Below are 12,255 nucleotides of genomic sequence, written 5' to 3' on the forward strand. Positions count from 1 at the left end.
TGAGCATGTGTATGTGCATGTGTGTGTGTGTGGGGGTGGCTGTGGGTGTATGTGTGTGTATGAGGATATTATGAATGAAATTCAGCACTTCATATATGCCAGGGTTGGGGTTTACCTCTGGGCTATACTCTGCCAACCTTTAATGACTGTTCTGATTCAAATGGAATAATTATTTCTGCTGGAATAAATTCTTACAGAATTTTGGATAGGATACTTTCTTCATATTAGGGTGAAAAAGTATTTCAGCTTACATTGCAAACTTAAAACTCAATCTGATTTGATATTGGTCCTGAAATCTAAACTTATCTCTTGCATTCTTTGGAATACATCATATTCTACCATCTTCTACTTACAAAAGATGCTGATAAACTCAGATATTTTGAGTTTGGAAAGGAAATATTGGAGCAGATTCAAAATCCATGGACTTTATATTTTGAGTTTGTTATCAACTTTGCCTTTTCAGAGAAAGCAAGAAGTGGTTAGAGTTACTTACTGTCAATTTTGCTCTTTCTTGCTTGGGAAAAAAAAAAAAGAGGAAGTTAGGACTGCTTAAGGGTAAGTAGTTCCAGACACACAGAAACTCTCCCTCCCTGTAATTAGGACGAGTTAATGGAAGCATACTTTTTCTAAGCATGTTTATTTAAGAATGAGATGTAAGCATGCTTAAATCTGATTTCAAATGCCTGTTTATGAAACCTGTACACTTAGAATGAGGATATTAATCTCTAGAGAAAAGTGAACTTCAAAGTTTTCTTCCTCCCTTTCTCTTTAATTCCACCTTAAAACCTCTGCAGTCAGGGGGACCAGCCCACGGTTTAGCCCCGCCCACAAAGTTTAAGACTTTCTTCAAGTCTGGGCTGAACTTGTATCCTGACTGAAAGCTAGAGAAAAGCATAAAGGAGCCTGAAGATTGACTTGTAACTCTGGGAACTGTAAGCGATCTATTTTCCTCTTCCTCTGCTGCTTCTTCTTCCCGCTCTCCCGACCTGTTAGTTTGGGCTTAGTAGGAAGGAAGAAAGGACGAAAGGGAAAACCTGAATTACTTTCAGTCTGCATGCTTTTGAAATGATGCCCAGCTGAGGAACTTGAGTTTCCCACTTTCCTGGGTCTAATACACCATACAGTCCAAGGATAAGTAATTTCCTTCAACTGCAGCCCGAAAATGATCACTTTTCCAAAGAGCTGTGAGGCGGCATTTATATTTCTTACAGAACTTACCCTCTGGCCATACAGTACCTCATTTGCGAGCATGCTGTTTGTTTGACAGCCCTAATAAGCCTTAGCAACCGGCTCCGAGGACTCATTTAAGTTTAAAATTTTTTTAATAGTCATTTTAAAAAATACTTTGACAAAGCATTCCGGGGTATTTATTGTGTTGCAATGTTGTGTGAAGACAGACAATAGTGAAAACGTAAAGGTAAAAGGACTTGCATGCTGGGTAACTTTCCTGTTGAGTTCTTTGGCATGTGGGAGAAAGGCTCAAACTAGAGTCTCTGAAAGATCCATGTCATTTTGTTTCAAAGGAAGCAGGGGATGAAGGCATCTGGGTTTGAATCCACAATGGCTTTACCTATGAAATTCTCCTATAGCCTGCACTGGTTTTCATCTTAAAAATCAAACTGGAAGAAGAAATGTTCCTCATGCTGGCTGACGATTTAACTTTTTCTTTTTTTTTCAGCTAAGGCAGATGGACGGTATTAGAGACTTACCTTTTGCATTAATGTTAGTTCTATTTGCAAATAGAATTTGGGTGCCCTCTGCTTTGTTTCTGTTTGTTGCGTGCATTTCAGATTGTAACAGAAGATATTTGCAAGGAATCCAGTGAAATACATTCACTGAATGTCTTTAAAATTATGTGCTCAGAGGTCCCCAAACAAGCCCTGGAAATCCGAGATACAAGCTTTTGTTTCCTTTGATCTCAGGAGAGTTACATTTTAAATTAAGCAATAATTGTGAAATGCATAGAGAAGTGTTTAATCTGCATTGGCTCAAAGAAGGTTTTTAGACACTTCCTGTAGGGGAAGTATATTGGTCATTTTTCTTTTCATTTGAAGTACTTTGCATCTATGTTTAATTTGTGAGGATTATTAAATACATTTCTTACCACTAATGTCACTACTTCTGTAGAAGTAATATGGCCTGGGTTTTAAACCCATCTTTGCATTTCCTAGTGCTGCTACTTAAAGCAAAGTGCTAAAAGAAAATTTTTTACATATTAAAAATATGTCCCAGGAATTAAAAAAAAGAGAGAAATACTTAATCTAAAAACATGTCCCAGGAATTTTAAAAAAAGAGAGAAACAGTTAATCATGGTTCCTTTTCCTCATGTGCATTTTATTTATGATAATATTCTGCTTGAAAATTTTATTGCTTTACTCTGTTATTTTCAATCTTTTCCTTTTCTTTCTTTTTCTTTTTTTTCCCCTACTAGATAATGGGCTTTCAATTCAGGACTTGGCATTCCTGCTCAGCTTATTTGTGCATAGGTGGCGCTCTACCACCTGAGCAATGCCTGTAGTCTGGCTTTTTGCTGGTTAATTCAAGATGGTGTCTCATAGGCTTATCTGTCCAGGATCCTTCAGTCCTCAATCCCAGAGCCTTTATCTCACTTCACTTTTTCTCTCTCTGGAGTGGAGTAGCTAGAATTATAGTCATAACCTTATCTTGTAACAATTCTAGAATTCTCCATAAAGTAACTCATTTATACCCTTTTAACACACACATAAATTTGAAAACACTTGTAAGAAGTTCACAAAACCTCCAAAGCAATTTCTGTCCCATGAAGAGGGAGTATCTCTGGTGTTTTGAGATTTCTGATAACATAAAATAATTAGCAAATTCTCTCCCTCTGTGGTGAGAACCTGCTTTGGAACAAGTCCTGCAGCAGCATTAGCATTACCATTGACTCAAGCAACCTCATGAAATGGGAAAAGCCACTACCAGAGAACACAAAGGAGCTAGTTCTAGGCTTAATCAATAGTAATGGTGCAGAACCAACTTGCCACTTTTCTGTAACAGCCAGTAGTTTTCATTGCTTGAATACAGTAAGTGAAGCATGAGGAGTAAGTACATACAAGTGTTTGATTGGACTGTGGGTTATCTAGGTTTTCTACATTGATTCCAGAATTCCTAATGCACTTTCCCAGAGTGATTAGGTTTATAGGATGTAATTATTTCTTACAAACATAAATCGTACATTTTTGTTAAATACAGAAAGCTATCCCAAGGGGCAATTATTTTTCAAATGTTATTCATACATCATGAATATTTATCCAATACCTAATGAACATCAGCATAGAGAAACATGGGATGGATGTAGTTACATGTGTTTATGCTGGTAGTAGTTTTCTATATACACATGTGTGTAGATTTACACACATGTCATCACAGTGGTCCTGCTGTTTTCATGGTGATTTTCTTCATGAATTTTTCTGTTAAATGTTTTAATAATTGTGTATGACTTTGGTAAACAAATAATTTTAGATTCTTACGTCATGATGATGCATGTCATAGGAATTGATCCATGAGCTAAAAAGCATAGTTCTCCCCATACACAGTTTTTAGTCTCTGGTCATGCTGAATTGACCAATTATAAATTGGTGAATATATATATATATATATATATGTATATATATATATATATATATATATACATTTTTTGGGGGGGCGTCTGGTGGTAGGGCCTGAACTCTGGGCCTGGGTGCTGTCCCTCAGCTCAAGCTAGCACTCTACCACTTGAGCCATAGCACCACTTCCAGCTTTTTTTTTTTTTTTTCTGCTTATGTGGTGCTGAGGAATCGAACCCAGGGCCTCATGCATGCAAGGCAAGCGCTCTACCACTGAGCCACCTTCCCAGCCCAAATCAATGAATATTATAGTTTTTTTTTCTTTAGCATAACTACAGTTTGAACTCAGGGCCTTTCACTTGTTAGGTAAGCACTGTGCTACTTGAGCCATATACCCATGCCCTTTTTGGTCTGGTTATTTTTTTTAGATAGGCTCTAACTTTTTGACCAGACAGGCTTAAATGGACTGTATTCTCTAATTTGTGTTTCTCATAGTTTGAATGACAGATATGTGCCACTATGCCCAATTTCTTCTGTTGTCATGGAAACTTGTTACCTTGTTCACTTTGACTCTCTAGATCTCAGCCTCTTGCATTGCTGGAATGCCAGATATGTACCACTGCATCTAGCTCTTGGTTAAAAAGGGGTCTTGCATATATCCCTAGGATGCTTAACCCATGATTGTTACAATCTTAGCCTCCCAAGCCGCTAGAATTATAGGTGTGAGTCATTATGTTCAGCTTAGTATGATTACGATTGTCTATACTCATAAATAATATTTAAACTAGAGTGCTTATGTAAATGTTTGTGTGCTTTTCATGTATTTCTTTAGGATAGATTTGTGTGTGCACACGCGCATGCATACGTGCTCAAGTGTTCATGCATGTGTGTACTGGTACTGAAGCTGGAACACAGGGCCTTGATCTCATTTCACTTTTACTCTCAAATCTGACAGTCTACAATTCAGATCACACCTCCACTTCTGTTTTTTTTTTTGGTAGTTAACTGGAGAGATAAGAGTCTCACAGATTTCCCTGGTCAGGCTGCTTCGAACCCAGATTCTTCCTATCTCAGCCTCCTGAATAGCTAGGGTTACAGGTGTGAACCACCAGTTCTGAGCTAGGATATATTGTCAAGTGTATTTCTGGAGTACTAACAAAACTCTACGATTTTAAGTTGTGAGATCAGGAACAAATGACTCTTCTCAGAAAATGTTATTTTCTGAACTGTAAAATAGAAATAATAATAATTGGGTATTGTGAGGGTATCTTAAAATATATAGCAAGATGTCATGAAGTATTTGTGATTTTATTTTATTTTATTGCCAGTATGGTATTGAGGTTTGAACCTTGCACTTAACTTGACTGGCTAACTTGCCTTCTTGCTAGGCTAGGGCTGTATTTGGAGATGAAATCTTACAGAATTTTTGCTTGGGCTGGCCTTGAACAATGATCCCCCAAATCTTACCCTCCTGAGTAACTATGATCACAGATGTGAATCATCAGTCCCCAGCTGCTCGTCATTATTTTTGATATGTTGCTTATGAGAGTATATTAGTTTATAAGTAGTAAGAGAGGTTCAGGTTTCCCTAAGTCAACTTAGGGCACCATCACCAAGCAGAGCAAACAATAGATCCAACAATTTATAGACTGTTGCTCTTCAAAAGTGGTGTCCTATTGAATGTATCTCTTTCCTAAATAAGTTTGGATAATGTTGAGAGCAGCCAGATATAACTGTGTGCCCCTTTCAGTAGGATTTAAAATATTTCTCAAACAATTTCTGGTGTAGCTACTATTAGCAGATATTGTTCACATAATGAGAGGCCCTTTGGGGCCAAAAAGTTTGGAGAAAAATAGAAGGTGAAAATTTGGTCGAGGAAGATCATTTTTTCTCATTTTTGAAAGAACTGGGTTTTGTGTTTCTTAGAACCCTTCCCTTAACCATTGGTGAGAATGCCCAGAAAATGCAAGCAATCATGTGTCACTCTAATATATTTAGACCTTATGAAAACTGGAAGATTTCAGAGATGGTCATCATTTGTGTAGAATTACCCATAGATCTGGGGACATCCAGCTTTGCTTAATATCAAAAAAATGACATGCCACAAACAGCAGGGATGATCAAAAGTGATTCTAGAATTCTTTCCACAGAAGATAACACATAGAAGAGATATTATGGTCATTTGTAACATTTTCAGCTTGGTTAAAAAAAGTCATTAATGATGTGACATGTTTTTCTTTTCCTGCTATTGTTGCTCTGTGTCTGCTTTTTGATTCTGTATAATTTTCAATTCATTCCCAACATTCTTTGAAAATATAGCTTACTTCCCCCCCATGACTGTAAAATATACAGAAGTAACTCAGTGTTCATCATCAGCAGTTTCATAAAGTCTCACTGGCAGTCCACTCACTTATTTGATGAGTTCGAATGACTTCACAGAAACTCACGTATACCATTCAGTGACCCACAAGCAGATTTCAGCACTAATTTTTCTTCCTTCATAGTTTGGGATAAGCTGCCTCCTCTTCTTCTGACTTTTTCCTCATTGGTGTTACCTCTGCAGTCTGCAGAGAAACTTTGGTATTTGAATTACAAAGCAAATGTCCACAGTGTGGAATGTTAATATTATGTAGTATGGAATATGTGTGTCTGCAAGACTTGGCTTAAACTCATGCAGTGTTTCACTGTGCTGTTGTTACGAGTTATTTTCTGATGGCCTGCTTTATCTATCATCCATCCTCCATTTATGTAATGATTTATAAGAAGACAGTTTAGGAACTTCTGAAGACAGTTTAGGAACTTCTTGTGTTGTAACAATAACTGCAGGAGTCAGTTGAGCACAAATTATCCACATCTGACATAAAATAGTAAAATATCTGGTGGCTTTCTGTACAAGTCTTATGATTACCATGTGGGTGAATGCATTTGTTTCACTGGGCTAGTTTATTTGCTTGCATTTTCAATTTTGATGTGTATTACTTGAGGTTGTCACCTCATCCAATTCTGTTAACAGACTACTGACAAGGAAGTTCCCAGAAGTTCAATGTCCAATACTCACACAATTGTTCTCTCTCTCCCCCCACCCTCTCTCTGTATATATATAATGGTTACTTATTAATGGAATAGAGGAAGTCTTACTAGCAGGGAAGAATGGTTGAAAAGTTTCATGATTTATAATTTTGTGGGTTTTTTTGAGGGGTGTTTTTGAACCAGCATAGTATTTTAAGCAGATTCATGTTGCTTTAATGAGTAGTAAAAAAATGGCATTTATCAAAAGGTACAAAAGAGATGAAGTAAAGAGTGAAATTATGAGTTCCATACTAAGTAACTTACTTTATGAAAGGTTTGCTTCCAGGTTGGCAATAGAAATTTTCTTGGAATATCCTGAGTATAATCAGCAGAGTTTATAGCTCATGTGTGTGTGTGTGTGTGTGTGTGTGTGTGTTAGCATGGGGACTTGAACTCAAAACCACTAGTTCTCACTTGGCTTTTTAGCTCAAGGCTGGTGCTTTACCATTTGAGCCACTTTTGGCTTTTTGCTGGTTAATTGGAAATAATAGTCTCTCAGTTGTCTACCCATCTGATTTCAAACTGGGATCCTCAGGTTCCAGCTTCCTGAGTAGCTGGGAGTACATGCATGAACCACGAGCACTAATTTCTGGTTTTTACACTAGACAGTTTCATATAAATCACATGTACCAAAATAACTACTTTGACCTTGCAAACAATCAAATAACTTATATTAAATAAGATGCTCCTTCTCAGGGAAAAACAACCCTTAGTTATAGGCTTGCGTTAGTAGTTTATGTATGGCTTTATAATAAATGAATAAACAGTTCGGGATGGCTTCTGAATGTATCAATACACATACTCTCTTTTGTCCTGTAGTTTTGTGCCCATATCTTTGACAAGATAAATAAGTTGGTATGTATGCAGCAAAGGGAATGTTTATCTTGCTGAATTCTTACACTGCCTGCCACGGAGAGTCTAGGAGCAGAAAAAAAAGGCATCTTACATTTTCTTCAAGTTCTGATTCTTCTATTTTGTGGATTTCAAAAAATATGTGTTTGGTGCAATATTATGAGTCTTGTGAAAGGCAATTTATGCCATAATGTAAGAATTTTAGAAAAACAACCTGAGGAAAAGTGTCTAAAGATGCCTGCAGTTGTAGGATCTTTCTGTATATACTCGTGAATGGAAATGAAGATTCTTTAGTGTCCATCAGCACTTAGTGAGCCTACCACAAACCTCAAATGGGCATCAACTTCCTTTTCCTTCAACTGCCATAAACAGAGGCAGATGCATTTAAAATTAGCTGAGGTCATGAACTTAAGAGAAAACATGCACATTTCTGTAGTTCATGGCCCAGCATTCTACCTTCAATGTACAATGGTACTACAGGTTCAACTAATAACTGAAAAATGGTGCCATAGTTTTGATTGTTAGAAGTTGATACTAATGTGTTTGAGGGAGATGTGTCACAGCAAAAATTCTCATTTACACAGTTTTTTTTTTTGTTAATTTAAGATTTAAGACAAATTTGGTGGTGCATGCCTACAATTCCAGAAACTCAGGAGATGGAGATAGGCAAACATAGACTTGGAGGCTAGCCCAGAACCTAATGAGATTCAATCTCAAAAACAAATGAGTAAAACAAACAGGGCTGGGAGCAAAACTCAATTTATATATATATATATATATATATATATATATATGTATATATATATATATATAAATGTGAATTATTTCACATTTATATGGAATTTTTCTTCATATATGTAACTATCTACAATGATAACTTTATTGAAAGACATCTGATAAAAAAACATGGGAAAATCAATTTTTGAGACCTTATGATTATCTTATGTATTAACACCCTATGTAAAGTATGAGTACCTTGAATAATACCTTATATAAGGTATTAACAGATCTCAAAACTTAACCTATCTTATTAACAAAAGGTATCCATACATATTAGTAGAGCATTAATGTTAATTAGTGGATGTGTATAAATATCATGTACATTCCTTAACATTAATAATAAATATGAAGTTTGTTTTCGATGTAGTGTCTTGTACATCTTATTGTTACAATGGGTCAACCTGTGTCCTTATTTCAGCATTTTTTTATTCCCCTTTCCCTCCCCAAATTAGAAAAATGTGTATACAAGATTCAGGGCACCAGAATCAAATACAGTGAAAACAGGGGTTATACCTGGGGAAAGAACATACGAAAGAAACAAAAACAATATCACATGGTACATTATAAATACATTAAAAACAACAGCAAGAAAGGTAAAGCCACTTGTGCCCCTATCTTGGGGTTCATTTCACTTAGCATCATCTTATATGGTCATATGTACATAGCTTTTGACCTTTTCTGCTTGTCCTAGACATATACTAGTTGAAAATGAACTTTACAACTGGGGGGGAGGGAGTGAGGAGTTGGGGAGGTGGAGAGGAAGGGATGGTAGGGGAAAAACAAGAGAGGAGGAAACAATGCTCAACAGGAAATGTATTCATTACCTTACTTATGTAACTGTAATCCCTCTGTACAGTATTTTTACAATAAAAATATAAAAACTCATTAATAATAAACATGAACTAACTCATTTTAATCCTGCGCTACTTATGTAATAATACATCTTATGTATTAATATATTAGTGATTAATATAAATTAACTTATGTCATACCTAAGGAACATAATGAATGCATATTGATACATATTGATACTAATCAATCAAGCCAGTTCTATCATTTACCAATAATTAATCATATGAAAGCCAATATTTAAACATGAGCTCCTTCAAATCCAAGCTGGAGTAGAAAAGTCTATGAGACTCTGTCTCCAAGTAAGTAACAAAATTCTGTGCTGGAGGCATGGCTCACTCGGTAGAGTGCTAGCTGAGTAGGCATGAGTCTCTGAGTTCAGACACCATTACCACTAGAATAATAGAAAAAAAAATGAATACCTGTAAGATTGTCTTGCAATCCGCTTTCATTATCACGATGAAAATAATGTTCTTGCATAAATTGTGCTTTTCTGTGAGAAAAATTATTTTGATGTCATATTTTACTAATTAATATAAAATTCTTGATATAGTGATAGGAAATGTATCTTTTTAGTATTTCTTGAGAGAACAGGTGTTGTAGGAAGCAAGTTAGTTTGTGCTCTTTTTTTTTAATGTAAGATTTTATCTGCTTGGTCAAAAGTTGATGATCGCTGCTAGACTGTGTGCATTTATCCCTTTCCTAGGGAGCTACATTTTCAACATACCTGAATGAGTAAAGTGGGTAAACTTGGAGGAAAGAGACAAAAAGTAAACAGCAAACATAAAAAGCAAAAGAACTGCAATAATACAAGCTATGGAAGTGGAGAAGGGACCTGGGGCTTGCTGAGAAGTAAATTGAGGCCTAGATTTAAAGAAGCCACTGTGCGGTAAGGGAAATAAGTGAGGACAGGCTCCCATAGAGGAGCAAATGCCTAGGGTAATGTGATGGAAGAACGGAGGGATAGCAGTTCTGGGAGAAACAAGGAGGTTCCATCGGAGGCAGAAAGGCGATTGCTATGAATGAAAAGGTACAAGCCACTCACATCTGCGTCAGAGCAGAGTTCAGGGAGTGGAAAGATAACTATGAGATGGGACAGAGCTGATGTGCCATGGGGACAATGAAGACACATGCACCCGGACTCAGAGAGACTGTGAAAATGAGAACCTAGCAGGGAAAAGGAATGAGACCCGGATGGAGCCTGTAATGAGTTTGCCAATCAGATAACCTGGTCGAAGCTGACGTGTGATGATTCAGAAAGCAAAGCCATAGCCACCAGAGTAAAGTCCCTGGGGATTTTCGGACAACAAGACAGTTCTGTACCAGAAGGAGGGTTACAATTCCGCTCATTTCCAGGGAGGAGAACCCCAGTGCACGTGCAGACAAGTTTGCAGCTTTGGGGAGTAAGAAGGCTAGCAACTTTGCTCTGGGGCGCTCTATACCCCCTTCCAGACAAGTTTGCAGCTTTGGGGAGTAAGAAGACTAGCAACTTTGCTCTGGGGCGCTCTATACCCTCTTCCTGAAGAAAGCTGGAGTCATAGCTAAGTGTGGGAGAGAGGAGGGGAAAGGTCACTTCCTGGAGAGGGACTGGGGGTCGCTGGTGGACTTCGATGTGCATGGAGTGGAGAACCTCTGCATAGTTGGAGGATGTAAACCTGAAATAAAAGCATTCTGCTACATTCTCCTGTTTCCAGCCATGTTTAAACATCAGACACGAAGCAGCTAGATGGTTTACGTCTTTTACCATGGCAGTTTTTGTTTTCCTTATTCAAGTTCTTGTTAAAAACCAACTATTTATCTTGTTACTGAGGAAATGAAAATTGGTTATCTTTAATAAGTTCTCTAATTTTAGAAATCCATGGTTTTGTCATTAGACGTCTCTTGAATATGTAAATTACAAAGTTAGAATTATTCAGCTTCCTAAAGAATGAAGTTTTAGGGAGGGGCGGAGAGAAGAAGGAAGGAGACTAGAGGAGAGGAGAAAAATAGTAAAAACCTTGAAAATTAACCAGTACACTAAGTAACCCAAATCAATGCCTCTCCCCCTCTGCAGAAAACACTACATACAAACCCAGGAACTTTGAAGGCAGATTGCTTTTCCAGGTAACTTGTGACTGGTAGGGAATATTCATCCTTGGCTAGTCTTGCAGCTTCTGCAAAGAGGAGCTAGGCCTTTGTTTTTTTCATTTCAGTGAGTCTTGATGGCTTTACCTCTTGCAGGAGCCATCACTCTGGAATCTGTTTTCTTTCTTTGTGTTCTACTTGGTAGAATTGCTGTTATTGTTCTTTGAAGTTCTGAAGGTTGCACAGTTTACCTCCCCTTCCTTGCCAGGTCTTTTGCTGGTCAAGTTCATGGGACTCCTGAGTCTTTTGTCTATTCTTCCTGGTTCCTAAAAGTATATTAGTGTTGCCTCAAGATAAGGCTTTAGAGAATGGGAGACATTCTAACTGTGTAATGGAGGGCTGGTATGGAGTTCAGTGATAGAATGCTTGAGCAGCCCGTGTGAGGCACTGGGTTCCATCCAGAGTACTACAAACCAAAAAGAACAAACAAACTAGAACACTACAGGTTAAGGGTGTCAGAAACAACTAATCATAAAATCGATTACCAAAAATTGGATCTGCTTGGTGCTGATGGTTCATGCATGTAATCCTATCTACTCAGTAGGCTGAGCTCTGAGGATTTCAGTTTGAAGCTAGTCTAGACAGGAAGATCCATGAGATTCTTACCTCTAATTAAGCACCAAAAAGGCAGAGATTGAGCTGTAGCTTAGTGATATAGCATTAGCTCTGAGACAAAAAGCTTATGGTCAGGGCTCAGTCCCTGAATTCAAGCCCCAAGCCTGACACATATACATACACACAGAAACGGCTCTTTCTTCCTCAAGGTTTTTTCTTTTTCAACTTGACACAAATCCTTCATTTTGTGTCCACGCACCATTTTTTCTTTCTTTACCAATCATTTAAGTTTTTGAGAAGAGCTTATTACTACTGTAAAGAAAGACACATTGTTTCCAGGACTAAAACAGTATTATTGAGACATTGACTCATATATTTCTTCTAAGTAAAAAAAAATTTCATCTTCCTAAGTCCATTTTTCATTTCTCATAAATCCTCCTAGGATGAAAATGTTTCTGTT

At 37.3% G+C, this 12,255-nt stretch overlaps 1 protein-coding gene across 1 annotated transcript in view; it reads left to right on the forward strand.

The window, feature by feature from the left end:
* The first annotated feature begins 874 nt into the window (after positions 1-874).
* Pla2g4a (phospholipase A2 group IVA) overlaps positions 875-12,255 on the forward strand; it is a 127,394-nt gene continuing 116,013 nt past the window's right edge. Inside the window, exon 1 of the mRNA XM_042674499.1 lies at positions 875-932. The gene's annotated coding sequence lies outside the window, so the exon portion shown is untranslated. The remainder of the gene's footprint in view (positions 933-12,255) is intronic.

This window comes from Dipodomys spectabilis, unplaced genomic scaffold (assembly GCF_019054845.1).
Source record: "Dipodomys spectabilis isolate Male_0828 unplaced genomic scaffold, ASM1905484v1 ptg000019l, whole genome shotgun sequence".
Taxonomy (NCBI): Eukaryota; Metazoa; Chordata; class Mammalia; order Rodentia; family Heteromyidae; genus Dipodomys; species Dipodomys spectabilis.